At 37.7% G+C, this 16,282-nt stretch overlaps 1 protein-coding gene and 1 long non-coding RNA gene across 2 annotated transcripts in view; both read right to left on the reverse strand.

Annotated features, from left to right (window-relative positions):
- DLEU7 (deleted in lymphocytic leukemia 7) overlaps window positions 1–16,282 on the reverse strand; it is a 140,129-nt gene that overhangs the window by 79,018 nt on the left and 44,829 nt on the right. The window lies entirely within an intron of this gene.
- Window positions 892–4,615, reverse strand: LOC144336342 (uncharacterized). Its single transcript, XR_013408007.1, has 2 exons — window positions 4,471–4,615; window positions 892–1,441 (listed from the first exon to the last, which is right to left on the reverse strand). It is a non-coding gene; the product is annotated as an uncharacterized LOC144336342 (long non-coding RNA).

Consider the following 16,282-nt stretch of genomic DNA (forward strand, 5'->3'; position numbering starts at 1 on the left):
CATGTTATTACCCAACTCACTTAGGCTATACCCAAGGAAAGCAGGAAAGCTGGCAGGGAAGGGGACACGGCTACGTTGTCTCGGAGCAGAATGAGGTGATTCTGGATGGTGACTTGTAAGAAGACCCAGTGGGAGAGGGGAGGGAGGGAGGGAGGGAGGACACAAAGGAAGAGTCCAGGGGCTTTAGCCCTGGGGTTTCAGTGCCAAAATTCACCATCCATGTATCCAACCTGTGGAGCTGTTAATCACACTCATTCAATCAACCTATGAACACCACCAGGTTCCAGGAGAAACCACTGCTGCATAGATGTGTCCCCTGGGTTTGGCTGGGCTCTTCTCTGAGCAATGTGCAGGGCCAGGCAGGGTTGTACACACGCAGGGGCACCTATGCTCTCTCCTGCTCACACACCCAATACCTGCCCAGTGCTCTCCCACCCACTCCACGCCCCTGATGGGAGGTGACCATGTGAGGTTCAGGGATGTGGGCAGTGAGACTTGGGCCTTCAGCAGCTGCAGGTGGGGGAGAAAAGCCACCTTGGTGATCTTCTGGGGAGCAGTCGGGACAGGGTAGAGTAGGACACATGTGTATGTGTTGGTGACAGTGTGTACTTGTTCCAGGCCACTCTAGGAACATCCAGAATCTCCCCTTACCTAGGACATCACTCTGGAGACATCCCCATCTCCCCAGACCTCTCCCCCAGGCCAGCTTGCAGGGTTGGAGCCAAGTTTTGTGGAACCTAAAAATTACTCAAGTGAAGGACTCAATCTTTAAGGAAAAATCCTCCCAAAATTAGGAATACAAATTGGCCCGAATGTAAACATCTATTTAAAATGAGAAAAGAAACCACAGCAAATGACAGTTTTAAAGATCTGACAAATACCAAAAAAATCACAAGAACCAGAAATGTATTTTTATTAGTTAACAGCCTGACGCCTTTACATGTTTTCCACATTTTTTTGGCTGCTCTTTGATCACCTTTTCCTATGACAGTGATATTGTAACAGCATTTTTTTACACAAAGAAATAGAATTTAGCTTCAGGCTTTCCTTCCAAACTGAAAACTTACCACTTCACAACTTCTTGTTGGCAATGTTTTACATGTTTTTAGGACTGTTGTCAAATCTGGGGAAAACTCTATCAAGTTTCTCTCATACATGAGCTGTAGGATTTAAGGACTTTTCAAGTTTTCTTATATATTAACTCAATTTCTTATATATTAATGCCTAAATGTTCTTTAAATTGATAACACTCAGAACCAGTGTATTAAATATCCTATTGTAATGGTGAACATTAGTTTTCCATTTTCTTCATCGATGCCAGTATTTTGCGTCAAATCAGTAGGAATATCTTTTCAGTGTGCTCATGTGATTTAGTCTTCTTTTTAATTGAATTATCAAATAATCCAAGCATCTCCCCATTAGTTTTGTCCAACATTCCATCCTGGAAGATATTTTTACATAGGAAATATATTAGCTCAATAACTACAGAGAAGTGCCTGTGAGTCTCATAAACATACCTCACTAAACCCAAACAAAATGAATCCCCAATGAACTTCCCTTTAGCTATTCCCTAAAATGTCCGGTACCCCAGCACCACTCCACACAGATAGGAGTATGCTGGGGGAAGACAGATTGGGAAGAGACAGCAGTCCCAACTGACCGTCTTATTTTTCTTGGCCTGTTTTATCCTTCTACTGTCTCACTCTGCTTCTCTGTTCACTTCCAGGAGCTGAACTTAATCAGTCAAATTTAGCTCACACTTGTTAATGGTGCTTGCACGCTGTTTTTTACATCATTCCATTGTTGATAAGGTGTCCAAGAACTGAATATGTTCTTTGGGTCCCCACTCAAATGTCACCTCCTTAGAAAGGCCTTCCTTAACCAATCAATTTAAGCCAGCCCTCTCCTCCCTACTTACTCTCTTCATATAGCTTAGTTTGTCTTCTGGTTTTTGGGTTTTCTTGCATTCTTTGCTCTTCTTTTTTTGTTTTTCAACTTTAATTTTAGAATTAGGGTGTACATGCACAGGTTCATTACAAATTATATTGTGTGATGCTGAGGTTTGGAACACAAATGAATTCATTACCCAAGTACTGAGTATAATACCCAATAGGTAGTTTTTTTCAACCCTTCCCTGAATCCCTCCTTCCCATTTCTAGTAGTTCTCAGTGTCTATTGTTCCTGTCTTTGTGTCCATATGTACCCAATGTTTAGCTTCCGCTTACAAGTGAGAACATGCAATATTTGGTTTTTTGCTTCCACATTAATTCACTTAGGATAATGATTTCCAGATGCACCCATGTTGCTGCAAAGGACATGATTTCATTCTTTTTTTAATGACTGTGTAGTGTTCCATGGTATATATGTATCACATTTTTAAAATTCAATTCACTATTGATGGGCACCTGGGTTGATTCCATGCCATTGCTATTGTGAATAGTGCTGCAGTGAACATACAGGTGCATGTGTCTTTTTGGTAGAATGATTTATTTTCCTTTGGGTAGATACCCAGTAGTGAGATTGTTGGGTCAAATGATAGTTCAACTCTCATTTCTTTGAGAAATCTCCAAACTGCTCTCCACAGTGGCTGAACTAATTTACATTCTGACCAACAGTGCTTAGTGTTCCCTTTTCTCTGCAGCATCACCAACATCTGCTGTTTTTTGACTTTTTAACAAAAGCGATTCTGACTGGTATGAAATATCTCATTATGGTTTTAATTTGCATGTCTCTGATGATTAGTGATGATGACTATTTTTTCCTGTTTGTTGGCTGCTTGTACGTCTTCTTTTGAGAAGTGTCTGTTCATGTCCTTTGCCCACTTTTTAATGGGATTGTTTGTTTTTTGCTCATTGACTTATTTAAGTTCCTTATAGATTCTGGATAATAGGTCTTTGCCAGATGCCTAGTTAGTGAGTATTTTCTCCCATTCTGTAGAGTGTCTGTTTACTTCCTTGAGAGTTTCTCTTGCTGTGCAGAAGCTCTTTAGTTTAACTTGGACCCATTTGTCAATTTCTAGTTTTGTTGCAATTGCCTTTGAGGACTTAGTCATAAATTCTTTGCCAAGTCTGATATGGAGAAGCATTTTTCCTAGGTTCCTTCTAGGATTTTTAGAGGTTGAGGTCTTACATTTAAGTATTTAATCCATCTTGAGTTAATTTTTGTATATGGTGGTAGGTAGGGGTGCAGTTTTATTCTTCTGCATATGGATAGACATGGTTTCGTTTTTGAACAACTTGTAAGTATTTGAAATCATCTAGTTGATTTATTTGTTTACTTGCTTATTGTTTACACTTTGACTTTCCCTTTGTATTCACCGCTGTATCCTAGCTTAACGATGCCCAGCCAATAACAGGTCAATAGATATTTGTTGAGTGAATGTGTTACACACCCCAGGCCCTTGTTGTAAGAGTTTACATTTTTTTAAAAAGTTGAGTAAAAAGACTTTTTTTTTTTTTTTTTTAAACATGGAGTGTTTGGTCACAATAATGATGGTATTACAATCATTGTGACATTGAAATCCAGGTCATCAGAGCAGGATTATGTTCTCCATTTTACAAAAGGGGAAGCTGAAAAATTAACTTGCCCAAAGCCACACAGTTGAATTGGAGCCAAACTGGACATAGAATTCAGGGCTTCTGTCTCCTATTCCTGTGTTCCACTTACTACTTCAGGCTGCCACTAGCATCTGGTGAAAATGTTTAATTTTTTTAATATGAGAATCATGGCTGACTAGCTACTTGTACTTGTGCTGTGTGTTGCAAGACATTGGTAGTTGTAGTAGATTTGTGTTCAAAAGAGAAGAGCAGGTGTTCTTTACATGCTCTCATCCAACCTCACAATAACCCTTGATGTAGGCATTATTGAGCAGTTCCTTTTAACTGAGGCTCAAATGATTAATTTGCTGAAGTTCACAATCAATGTTAAATACAGGATTTATACCCAGATTTCCTTCAAATGACTCTCATACACGAGATTAAAGATCCACATTTGGAAGCTGGCCGGCTAGGTTGGAAATTAAGTATATAGTTATCATACATGATAAAATAATAAAATTCTGTGATTATATATACATTATTATATAAATATGTATAATTATATATTATTACAACAAAATTATTTGGTGAAGGCTAGGCTGACATGTGATCTTCATCTAATTAAGAATTAAATATTCTATTACAGATGGGGTTGGCTTCAAAAAACACACAAAATGGCCCCAAGGTGTGAAATCCTTGGCTTGTTTTGGGAATTACCATGATAAACCAAAAGCTAGAGGTATACTAGCTCATATTATCTATAGGAGATCTATAAGTGCTTTCATAGAGAAGGGGCCAACCCTGGAAAAGTAGCCTCTGGTCAGGGGTCATATATTTTTTTGAGCCAAACAGATCCTCCTGGGCTCCAGCGGCCTCCTCCCCAACCTTACCTGTGAGATCAGGGATTATAGCAAAAGGACAGATGCAGATTCACCTTGAACTCATGTCCATGCATGTCTCCAAGTGGTCCAGTATCTCACCTACTCTATCAGGCAGCAAATGCAGTTGATGATAAAGGGGAAGATAGTAGAAATGTAGCCCCTGACCTTGGTTCTCCTCATTGCAGCAAGTTCTATTCCCTGAGAGAGCAGTAGAGAGGATGTGAAAAAGGTAGACTGAGGTTAGATTGGGAAGTACATCATATGCCACAATAGGAGTATGACATTTATCCTGTTTTTCTTCAATATATCTAAATTTAAACTGTATGTCAGATGGTTAAAATATTAAAATTCTCTACTTTGAATCATTCAATAATATATGTATGTTACACACATTTGTGTTTCTATTAAATTTATCAATAAACAGCAAATCTTATTTAATATTATTTTTATCAGCAAGCTAAAATGTTAACTCACACTGCGATTTTTTTTTATAGCAAACTGCAGAACTGAGATTAGGTACATAAACTGGAAATTGAAGATAATTAGTTTGATTCATATTAATGATCTCTACTCACTCATTTTTCTATCCTTGTAGTTTAAAAAATAGGACTGCAAATATGTTAGGGCAATTGAGTCAGAGTATGATTTCTCTTATGCATCAGTAGACACTTTTGGCCTAAAAGTTTTAGGAACTATGTACTTTTCATAGTAAAAATTATACAGTTGTGACTCAGTTTACCATTGCTCACCAGTATCTGTTTTCCCTTTTTTCTCAGCATACCACCAGGATATATATAATAGTCCCCCCTTATCTGAGGGAGCTGTGTTCCAAGGCCACTAGTGGATGCCTGAAACCCTTAGAGTACTGAACTCTATATATTCTATGTTTTTTCCTATACATACATACCTATGATAAAGTTTAACTTATAAATCAGACACAGTAACAGATTAATAATAACTAATAATAAAATGGAACAATTATAACAATATGCCAGCATCACTAGTCTTATGCTTTGGGGCCATTATTAAGTAAAATAAGGGTTACTTGAACATAAGCACTGTGATCCCACAACAGTCAATCAGATAACCAAGAAGGCCTCCAAGTGACTCACAGGGGAGGAGCCTCTATAGTGCAAATCTGCTAGGCCAAGGGAGGGTGCACGTCCTGGGGTGGGCCTGGGCAGGATGGTGTTAGATTTCATCATGCTACTCAGAATGGCATGCAATTTAAAATTTATGAATTGTTCATTTCTACAATCTTCCATTTAATCTTTTTGAGCTGCAGCTGACCACAGTTAACAAAAAAACTTGGAAACTGAAACCAGTTATAAGTGGGAACTACTGTATTCCAATTAGAAGTGGTCATGTGACTCCACTCCCATTCAGTCAAGTGACTGAGCTCTGGCCAATGGAATGTGAAAGGAAGTGAGGTGCACTACTTCCAGGCCTGCTTATGAAAACCTCTTATGTCCAATCCTTGCTCTTCCATCACCCTCTGATTGAACAGTGTTTTATGAAGACCCTAATAAGAGCAGATTCATCAGATAGAAGGAAAACGCATCCCTGAGCAACCACGTAGAGTGGATGCCAACACCCCATCTGACCTGCATTGAACTGTATTGTGAGAAAGAAGTAAAATGTTTTGTGTTAAACTATTACAAATGTGGGGTTGTTTGTTAATGCAGTTAACATTCTCTAACTAATACATTGAATAAAATATGCTATAGACAAGCAGAAGGAAAATTCTGCAATTAACAATGGAGATGTATCACGGGTTTTGAAACAGACTTGATGCACGAGCCGGTTTGAGAAGATGTAAGATCCAAACGTGGAGTACATTGAATGGAGTTGGTTGTTCTGGGACAAATAGGGTAAGAACGTGAGTGCAGAGAGTAGGTCTAGAACCTGGATTCAACCCAGGGGAAGCAGTTGGCATGAAAAAGCATGCTGGGATTCATCCTCCAGGAAACTGGGGCTCAGTGGTAAGAATCACAGCCTGGAGTCCAAGGCAGGAAGCTCAGTCACTGAGGGAGTAGGACATAAGGGAGGAAACTCAGCCAAAGTCAATCTTGAGAGAAATCTAATATTTTTCTGGAACGTGCTATTATAATAAGGGTTCCAGACACGGGAGCCTTCTATTGCACTTTAAAGCTTCAATCACTAAGCAGCACGTACAAGAAGTGGTTTTTCTTTACAAGCCTTTACATTTTAAAGAAGAATCAGAAACATTTTTTAAGTAGGACTAGGAAATGGAAAAAGAGTAGGTGTTAGTTTCTTCATTGTGATGTTTAAAAGCATTCTTGTGTTTTGGTAGGTCTTGACCTCCATGGCAATTGTTTATTCTCATGGCAGGAAAGTATATGAAAAGATTAAGGGTGTTTTCCTGCTTAGATCTTTAGGCATATAACTAAGGAAAATGGATAGAGATGTGGATTCACTTATACGCTTGCAAAATACGGAGTACACTCAATATCCCTTTGGGGGTCACATATTTTATCTTGCCTGAAAGTTATTATTTGTTCATTCACTCAACAAGTATAGAGCTCAGATTCTGTGCTCCCAAATCTGCCAGAATCTAATGGGGGCCACAGAGGAATTGTAAGAATGTATTATTGTCCCCTAGTATTAGGAACATTCTTCATTTAGCAAATGTTGATTTAACCCCTCTTCTGGATCACACTGTTTTGGCTCAGGGAAACCTATTAACTAAAGAGTTCACAGTCTAACAGATGGGTAGACGAAGAATCAAGCAATTGTACAGAAGAGGAGATTTCAGAGTGCCATTATGATAAGTGGCACCACCAAATAGGCCTGGTTCACATGCCATTCTGCAGGTGGTATGCCATTTTGGACACCTTGATGGCAGTTGTCTATTCAATCTACCTAGTTCTGCAACCACTCGTTAATATTCATAATATGATAACTAAGGAAGTCACTGAAAGTAACCTAACCCACACGAAATGAAATGTATATTTACCACTCATTCAAAATAAATAGCACATATATGTGTACAACACAATGTGGGTGGCACATTCACAAACCTGACTACAAACTCAGTTGTGCAAAAATTAGACTTTTAATATTTTTGGTTATTTACTTTAATTTATAAGTTAAGTTCCCTTTATCCAGTGGGACATACACTGACACCTAGCAATTTGTGATGCCATAGACGTTCAAGGTGGCATAGGGACAGGGCTAGGAGTCCAATACATTTAGTCCTTTCTCACCTGATGATGCCAGCTCCCATTGTTCCATCTCTCTGAGTCTCCACCCACGATCCTTAAATCATGTGTGCAGGGCCTTGTCCAGCCTGGGGACTCTTTGTACTATATTTGGGCCATTCTTGAGTTCATGCGAACTATTTGGGTGCTCACAACATGCAATGAGGCAAGAGAAGCTCTCTAAGGCTGTCCAGGTCTCGTGTCAACCTCCAGGCCACTCTAGAAACGATAAGCAGGACAATTCTGCTGGTCACTCCCTACATCAGAGTGCTGGAACCTCGAGGAGACCGTCAAAGCACTAGTTCACACAGTCATTGCTCCTGGAGCCTTCTGTATTCTGGAACCCTGGTTCTCCCTAGCTCTTGGGACCCACACACCTGTGTGGGCCTCCTTCTCTCCTCACTCCAGCTGCAGAAAAGGCATGCCACTGTCCAGGGCTTCTTGCTTCTCCTCCAACTCTCCTCTTTCACCCAAGCTGGAGAAGCTTTATCTTTCTCCCGGAAGTGAGGATCTTTGCTCTGAATTTTCCCTGCCTTTCCGTGGGGTATGTTTTTGAAACCTCCAAAGCCAGAGCAGGGCCCCTATTCTCTGCTTTTGATTAATACATCCTCTCCCTGAGTCAGTTAACCACAAACAATGAGCTTTGCCTCAGTTGGGGTAGGGCAGTGGACTGGTGAAGAAGTAACAGTTTTATCCTCCTACACACATGCACACATATATGCATATTACAACCTTCAAATAACACAGAGATAATCACAATCTGGACTCACTGCAAGCCCTTCTTCATTAATGCATTGATACAATCCTCAACAGAAATGGCCGTGTAAAACACCCTGGCCTTGTTCCTGTGTGGATTCTTGTATTATATTGCATTTCACAGGTCTGTGTTATTTGCTGATCCTGTTCTGTATTCCACTTGGGTCCATGTCTCACCTTCACTCCAGCAGGTTGGTCAGATTAGTAACTAACTGCCTTGTAGCAAAGTGATTTTTATACAGACAATTGTCTCTCTCTGCAATTGTAAAAAGCTTTGACATTGTAGTTTAGATTCTAAACTCTAGATCCTTTAATAACAGCATTTCTGTAGCACCAGCAGTTTCCATTCCTAGTTGCTACCGTAGCAGGTCTCGAGCCAATGCAGAAACTTAGTGGGTCTGCCTTAAAATGGACTCTACAAGATGACTGCTACAAAATATCTTTTACTCTCTTCACTATTATGAAGGGAGTGGTATTATATTAGGACCCTCTTGTTTGTGGGCATCAATTACAACTTTCTATTTAGATACTTCTCTTTCCTCTGCTTATGTTGGAGTCTTTTACTCTGTGATTACTAACTGTATTGCATTATCTTCATTCTCTCAATAGCAACAGTACAAGTTTTAGATTATCTGTCCCCTGCATTGCTGAAGATTTACTGTGTAGCTCCTGGATGTCCACATATATGTGTGCAGACACTAACAAATTGTACACAGAACTCTGGGGGTATGGAGAAGGGAATGATTAATTTTGCCTGTGAAAAAAGGATTAGCAAGGGGCATCGAAGGCTTCATGCGGGAGATGACATTTGAACTAAGTTTGCAGAATAAATAGAATTTCAGCATGTGTGTAGGATGCCTCTACTGGGGGTGGCAGATTAAGAAAGCACAAAGAAAGGAGTGTGACAGATAGAAAATAGTATGAGAAAGGGCACCGGAGAATTAAAGCTCATGGTATGAAAAGGACAGAGGTAGCATCTGGAAGTTAAAGCACATGGTACTTGTATCAGAAGACTCCTGTCTATGGCTAATGCTCAGCCTGGTTGACTGAGTGTAAAAAATAGATTTAAAATATTCAAAAATACCAACAAAATGTAAAACAGAATACCAAATTCAGAAAGTGGGAAAGCACCCCTTCCCCTTCAGTTTCAAAAAATACACTTTGTGTATCTGAGCTTTGAACAGGAACCACACCCTGAGGAATGAAGAGGCCTCCTCATTAAGGATAATTTTAAGTTACTAATTGCTACCTACACCCCCTGGCATTAAACAAACAGAGCTGCCTTCACTCCTCCTAGGCTGCCCTTTGAGGAAGAACATAAGCATCTAAAAATAGAACTGCAGGGGCTTTCCCACACATTAAAACTTCTGCCCATCCTCCCCTCCAGCCAAATCACGTTAATCATGATGAAGACCAAAATAATAGTGCTGAATGAATGTCCAGGAGCTTAAGTATTTGATTTGGACAAACACTCTGCTTAGTGCTTTATACCCTAAATCCTCAAATTGTGGAGAGGAAGCTTATGGCCCTTAAGGAGAAGAGAGAGGCAAGCTGAAGAAAGTGCAGAGATTTCAACGGCCTCTTGGACTTTTCTGTCTCCTTATGTTTTCCTGGTGTTCTAGCGGTTAGTTTTGCAGCATACAGTGCTAGTCTCTGCCCTCACACTTTCTGTTTCCCCATGTGTGTTAATCTAGAGATTAATAAGAAATGCCCACTCTGAGAGTGACCACTAGCAAGCCAGCAATGGGGTAGACTCTCAATTTGGAATGAATGTTTGAAGAGCCTTTTCAAATTTCATAGAAATGAGGATTGTGACCGTACAAAAAAAGATGTTGTCTACAAGAAGATCCCTTTACTCTTGGGAAGCAAATTTAGCTGTCCACTTCTTGCTTTTAATAACTCGCATAGGTAATAAAGAGACCAACATGCTCATCTTGGATCCCAGTGCCTCTCGGCGGAGAGGAATTGGGGAAGGGAGTTGGTTTGAAAGGCAAAGTGAGCTCTTAGTAGCCGAAGCTGCATAACTACACTGTTACCCCTCCATCTACCTGCTCCCAGTGCAGCAACCCTTCCTGAGGTCTCTTCAGATGTTTTCAGCTACTTCAGGTGACCATTCTTTAGCAGCACGGAGCTGCTGCTCATACTTGGAAGTGTCATCAGCCCCACATTTTCATTTTTGAGTATCCCTTTTCTGAGCAGAGACCGGTCTACTGTGGCAACAGAATGCATCCAGTTAAGGCAAGAGATTGACGACTCAACACTGACCTCCACTGGTTGGCATGGAAATACCTAATCCCTTTCCTTCAATGCCTTGGCCATTTTCACAGCGTGCACAGGGAGCCCTCAGCACCTTGCACTGCAATGTTGGTTGAGATTTTACATGAGTTTAAATTACCTTCCTAGGAGCATATATATAGATTCTGGAAAACTCTGATCCAACATTGAGACCTCAGCGCGCCCTTGTACCACCACAAACCACAACATCATTTTGTTTACACCAAATTATGGAGTTCAAAATTGAATTCATGAGAATCCGAGAAATCTATGTCAATCTGTTTCCATGGTGGTGTTATTAATGACTATTCAATTGCCAATAGATTTATGATTACCTTTTAAATGCCTCAAACTCCAATTGGCCATTGTAACCCCATTTTCAATTGGTATAATAATCTTGCCTGCCGAGAATCTGTGCCAGATGCTGTGTTGCCAATGCCTTAGTTGTCTGGAGGTGGGTAAGGAAGGCCCGCTTGGATCAGTGCCACTAAAGGTGGGCTGTGATTCTCCTCATGGGGTAGTCAGGACTTGGAACCAGCCAGGATTTCAGGAGAGATACAAGGCAAAATGAACAAGGGAGCCTCTATACGCTAAAAAAAATAATAATAATAAAAATAAAAATAATTTTAAAAAGCACAAGCCCATTAGTTTTCCAGGAACAGGCCTGATGCAGTTTAATCCAGAGTAGCCTCTGAGGAACTGGGCACTTGTTGGTTTCAGTAGAAACCCAACTGATGCTTCTCCACCCAGGAAGGTACAATCAAGTTCAGAGAGCAATTGGTGAAAGAGATTATGATTTGGAAATACCTGCCATTTGGTTCCACTAAACAGAGTAGGTCAGAAAGAAAGTACTAAGCAAAACCATTTAATTAGTGCTCCTGACTCTCAAGAAAGCTGGAGCCAAAAATGAAACTCTTAGGTAGCAAACCTGTGTTCTTCATCTTGGTGTCTTCATTTAGAACGCAACAGTGTCTATGTCAACAGCTATGTTGAGAAATATCAAGCAGAAATGAAGAAAATGCAATATATATCAAAAATTGAATAAAATTTTCTCCATGGTGGTTTTCGTTGTTTCGATGCCCACAAAAACACATTTAAATATTTTATTTAATTTTGAGTAGGTCATACATATTCAGGGTACTAAACTTGGATGGCACAAAAGGATATACACTGAAGAGTAACTCTACCTCTTATCTCTGTCACAGAGACAACCAGTTCCCCTCACAGGAGGCAACCTCAATTACTAATTACATATGGATATCGCCAGACACGTTTTATATGTCTGTACATGTGTGTATCATACATGTACAAGTACTTTTTTACATAGTTGGGACCACAAAATGTATACTTATCTGTGCCTTGTCTTTTTATCCACATAACAATACAGCTTAAATAGGCTTCTACATTATTACATAATATATTTTCTTATTAGTTTTTATAACATGGCACTTCACTGTGTAATGTTTCATAATTTATTTAGCCTATTCCCTATTGGTAACATTTAGGCAGTTTCAAATTTTTACATTTATAGCCAATATCTTAATAGGTCATTGGTACATAAATCATTTCACACATTTGCAAATATATCTGTAGGAAACATTACTCAAATTGGAATTCCTAGGTCAAAGGTATGTGCATTTGTCATTTTGATAGATATTGACAAATTTCCCTCAACTAAGATTGTACAAATTTGTAGTTTAACCATCAGTGTGTGAAGTGACTCACTCTCCCCTTCCTCATGGACTCAGCATGTCATAAAATGTGTGATCATTGTCAATCTGATATGAAATAGTATTTTCTGATAATTTAACTTGAAATTCTCTCAACTTTAGTGAATTAATAATGCTTTGCCCTTTTTTATTAGGCCGTTAGACATTTTCTTATTGATATATGATAATTCCTTCTATATTAGAATATTCTATATTAATAAAATTAACCCATTAAAGTGTGTCAAATATGGTAGCCACCAGCCCATGTGGCTCTTGAACACTTGAAATGTGGCTAGTTCCAATCGTGATGCACAGTGATTATAAAATACACATCAGATTTCTTGGGGAAAAAAGGAATAGAAATATCTCATTTATAATATTTTATATTGATTTCTTATTGAAATAAAATTATTTCAGATATGCCAAGTTAAATAAAATGTATTATGAAAATTAATTTCTTTAATTAAAGAAAAAAGTGATGCATTTCTTTAAAAACAACCACTTCTTTTTACTTTTTACACTAACTACTAGAAAATTTAGAATTGCAAGTGTGGCTTACATTGTATTTCCATTGACAGCGCTAGTCTACCATGTGAGCTGCAAATTTTTTGCCCAATTTATTTTTATATTGTCAGATTCATCAGTTTTTTGTTATGGCTTCTGAGATTTGTAATGGACTTAGAGAGGTCTTCCTTACTGCAATACTTTTAAAACTTTTCCACGGTGGGTCCTAGTATTTTTATATTTTTATTAACATAGAAATCTTTGATTCATCAGGAAATCATTTTGATGTAAGGTCTGAGGTTATAATCCAACATTAATTTTTTAGAGGGCCAGAATAAACAGCATTGATTGATTTCAACCTTTTCCCACTAATTGAAGTGTCATCACATCCTAAATATTTTAATGTCAGGTAGGGCTAGTACCATGTATTTTCTATTTTTTTCCCTGAATTTTCCTGGTTACTCTTGCTTGTTTTTTCCTTTATATGAACTTTAGAATCATGTATAGACTCCCAAATTTTATTGATATTCTTATAGGAACTGTATTAAATGTTTACATTTTTTTAGAGAGAATTGAAAACTGTCTGATACTGAGTTTCTCTCACCAATAATATATTTCTATATCTGTTCAAGTGTTCTTTTGTGTCCACAAGAGACATTGTAAAGTTGTTTGTTTTATGGGTTTTTGTTGTTGTTGTTGTTGTTTTAAGACAGTCTCACTCTGTCACCCAGGCTGAAGTGTGGAGTGCAGTGGCATGATTTCGGCTCACTGCCATCTCTGCCTCCTGGGTTCAAGTGATTCTCCTGCCTCAGCCTCCTGAGTAGCTGCGACCACAGGCATGCACACCATACCCAGCTATTTTTTTTGTATTTTTATTAGAGATGGTATTTCACCATGTTGGCCAGGCTGGTCTCGAACTCCTGACCTCAGGTGATCTGCCAGCCTCGGCCTCTGAAAGTGCTGGGATTGCAGGTATGAGCCACCATGTCCAGCTGGTTGAAAATTTCTTTACATAAGTTTTCACATCTGACAAATTTATTCTAAATATTTTCTAGTGATATTGCTATAAAAAATGAAGTCTTTTCTTCTATTATGCCTTCTTTTATTTTAATATAAGAAGGATGATGATTGTATATATTTACTTTATAACCAAAGACCTAACTGACTTCTACTATTGTTTCTAATATTTTTTTTCAGTTGGCTCACTTTTTATATAATCAAATTTTTACTTTTATAATCTACAAGCAATTATGATTTGTCTTTTTTTTTTTCCAATTTGTATACATTTTATTTCTCTCTTGTAAAACTGCATTGCTTAGGACATCTAGATCAATGTCTATGAATAGTTGTGGTAGTAGACATTCTTGTCTTGTTCCTGACATTAATATAAATATTTCTGAGTTTCCTTATAGATTATAGCACTAGATTTTATATTGAGATTAGCATATTGCACTAGGTTAAGGAAGTATCTACCAGCATTTATTGATAGTTTTGTTTTGTTGTTTATTTGCTTGTTCGTAAGAATGGATGTTGGAGTTTATCAAATGTCTCTCAGCATCTAGAAACATGACTTTTAATCTATTAGTGTGGTAGAAATATATTAATAGATTTCCTAATGTTGAACCATCCTTGCATTCTAGAATAAATAGAATTGCTCATGGTGTGTTAGTTTTTTAATGTGTAACTGGATTTTGTTTAATAATGCTTTATATTCATAATTTTTGTGTAATAATCCTAACAGTTATTGTTTTATTGTTTTGGTTTTCTTCTTCAAGAACACCAATTATACATATGTTTGATTTTTTTTATATTTCATATCTGTCATATAACCCTTTTAAATATCTTGTCTATTTATTCTTTTTATTCATTTTTTTCTAATTCTGTCTTCCGCATCTCTAGCCATGCTTTCAGCAATGCCCGATCTTCTTTGTACAGTTTCCAATTTAACTTTCATTTCTCTGATATTTTTATTTGTTTTTCCCTTAACTTCCCAGCCATGTATTGCCAGTACATGTTTAATTTACTTATGTTGTTTTGTGATTGTTTCTTATGAAATTTCATAGAAGTGATTTTACTCATTTTTTAAAATTCAAAAAATACTTTTGGTCACAATTTTTATCTGCCTCGTAAGACATTTTAGTAGTGTCTATTTCTTGATTGCCACTCTATTTTCTTCTTTCTTCACTCTTTTTTCCTCCTTCTTTTAATATCTTTCTGTGGATCTTACACTGACTCCTTTTTGATTACTCAAACAGTGGAGTAAGTTTTTCCAGAATCAGTGATTTTTAAAAGGTTCTGTGACAGAGATATGGGTCATGTTCCAGATAATGGGAATTTTTCTTATGAAAAAGGGCTGAATTTATAAGTTAGTTATTTTCACCTTTATTTTTCTCCAACCAATGGACATCAGAAGCGTTGAGTCATTCGCAAAGCAAAGTCTCCACTCACACACAAACAGACTGCTTCAAGCAAGTATGGCTTTTTCCTACCGTTTCTCATTCTGCTTTGCCACCTTTCTTTTTTCTGGAAACCTCACCACTTTGAGGCCCAGGGAAGCATTCACTCAAGCTGATACACCCTTATTGCTAGAGAACAAATACCAGCAAACTATAGCCCATTGGCCAGCTTTCTGTTTTTATAAGTAAAGTTTTATTGGAATATAGATATGCCCATTTGTTTATTATACATGGTTGCTTCAGCACTACAATGGCAGAATTGGATAGTTATGGCAGAGACCATATGACCCAGAAATCCTAAAATATTTACTATTTGGTTGTATAGGAAGCAGTTTGCTGTCCTTTATTGTAAAAACCTCCATTTACATTTGAGTATATATCACATAGAATTGTGCTTTTATGACTTTCTTGAAGTTCAGAATCCACAGGCATCTTCACTCTGGCACTTCCTATGTCCTATGTCACTAAGTCTTCTCTCTCTCTCTTATTTTAAAACTCTCTGTTGTTTCCTACTTTTACAAAGGATAAGCTTTGCATTACTGTTTTTCTTGATTCCCTTGATGTTTTGGTTGATTTTTCTGAGATGTGAATAAGAAAATACTCACTTAGCTCTGCATGTTAAAATTGGAAATCCTCAAATAATATTCCAAGAAATTGTTTTTTATTTTCATCTTTGGTTGGTTGTTTTTTGACCATTGGATAGAGATCTTAGCATACTAAATATCTTTATCCTAAATATATATAGATTTTCTCTCCTTAATTTAATGATTTTATGACTTCTGCAATTCTTTTAGTGATTATTTAGTTCTCAATGAAGAACATAAACACAACTTTAAAAAAATATGTATTAGTAACGAAAAATTTGTTTTATATTTTCTATTGCCCTAAATTCTGACTCATGTTAGGCAGTTCAGAGTAATATTTAGTACTTGAAACTTCACAAGT

The sequence above is a fragment of the Macaca mulatta genome, chromosome 17, assembly GCF_049350105.2.
Source record: "Macaca mulatta isolate MMU2019108-1 chromosome 17, T2T-MMU8v2.0, whole genome shotgun sequence".
NCBI lineage: Eukaryota > Metazoa > Chordata > Mammalia > Primates > Cercopithecidae > Macaca > Macaca mulatta.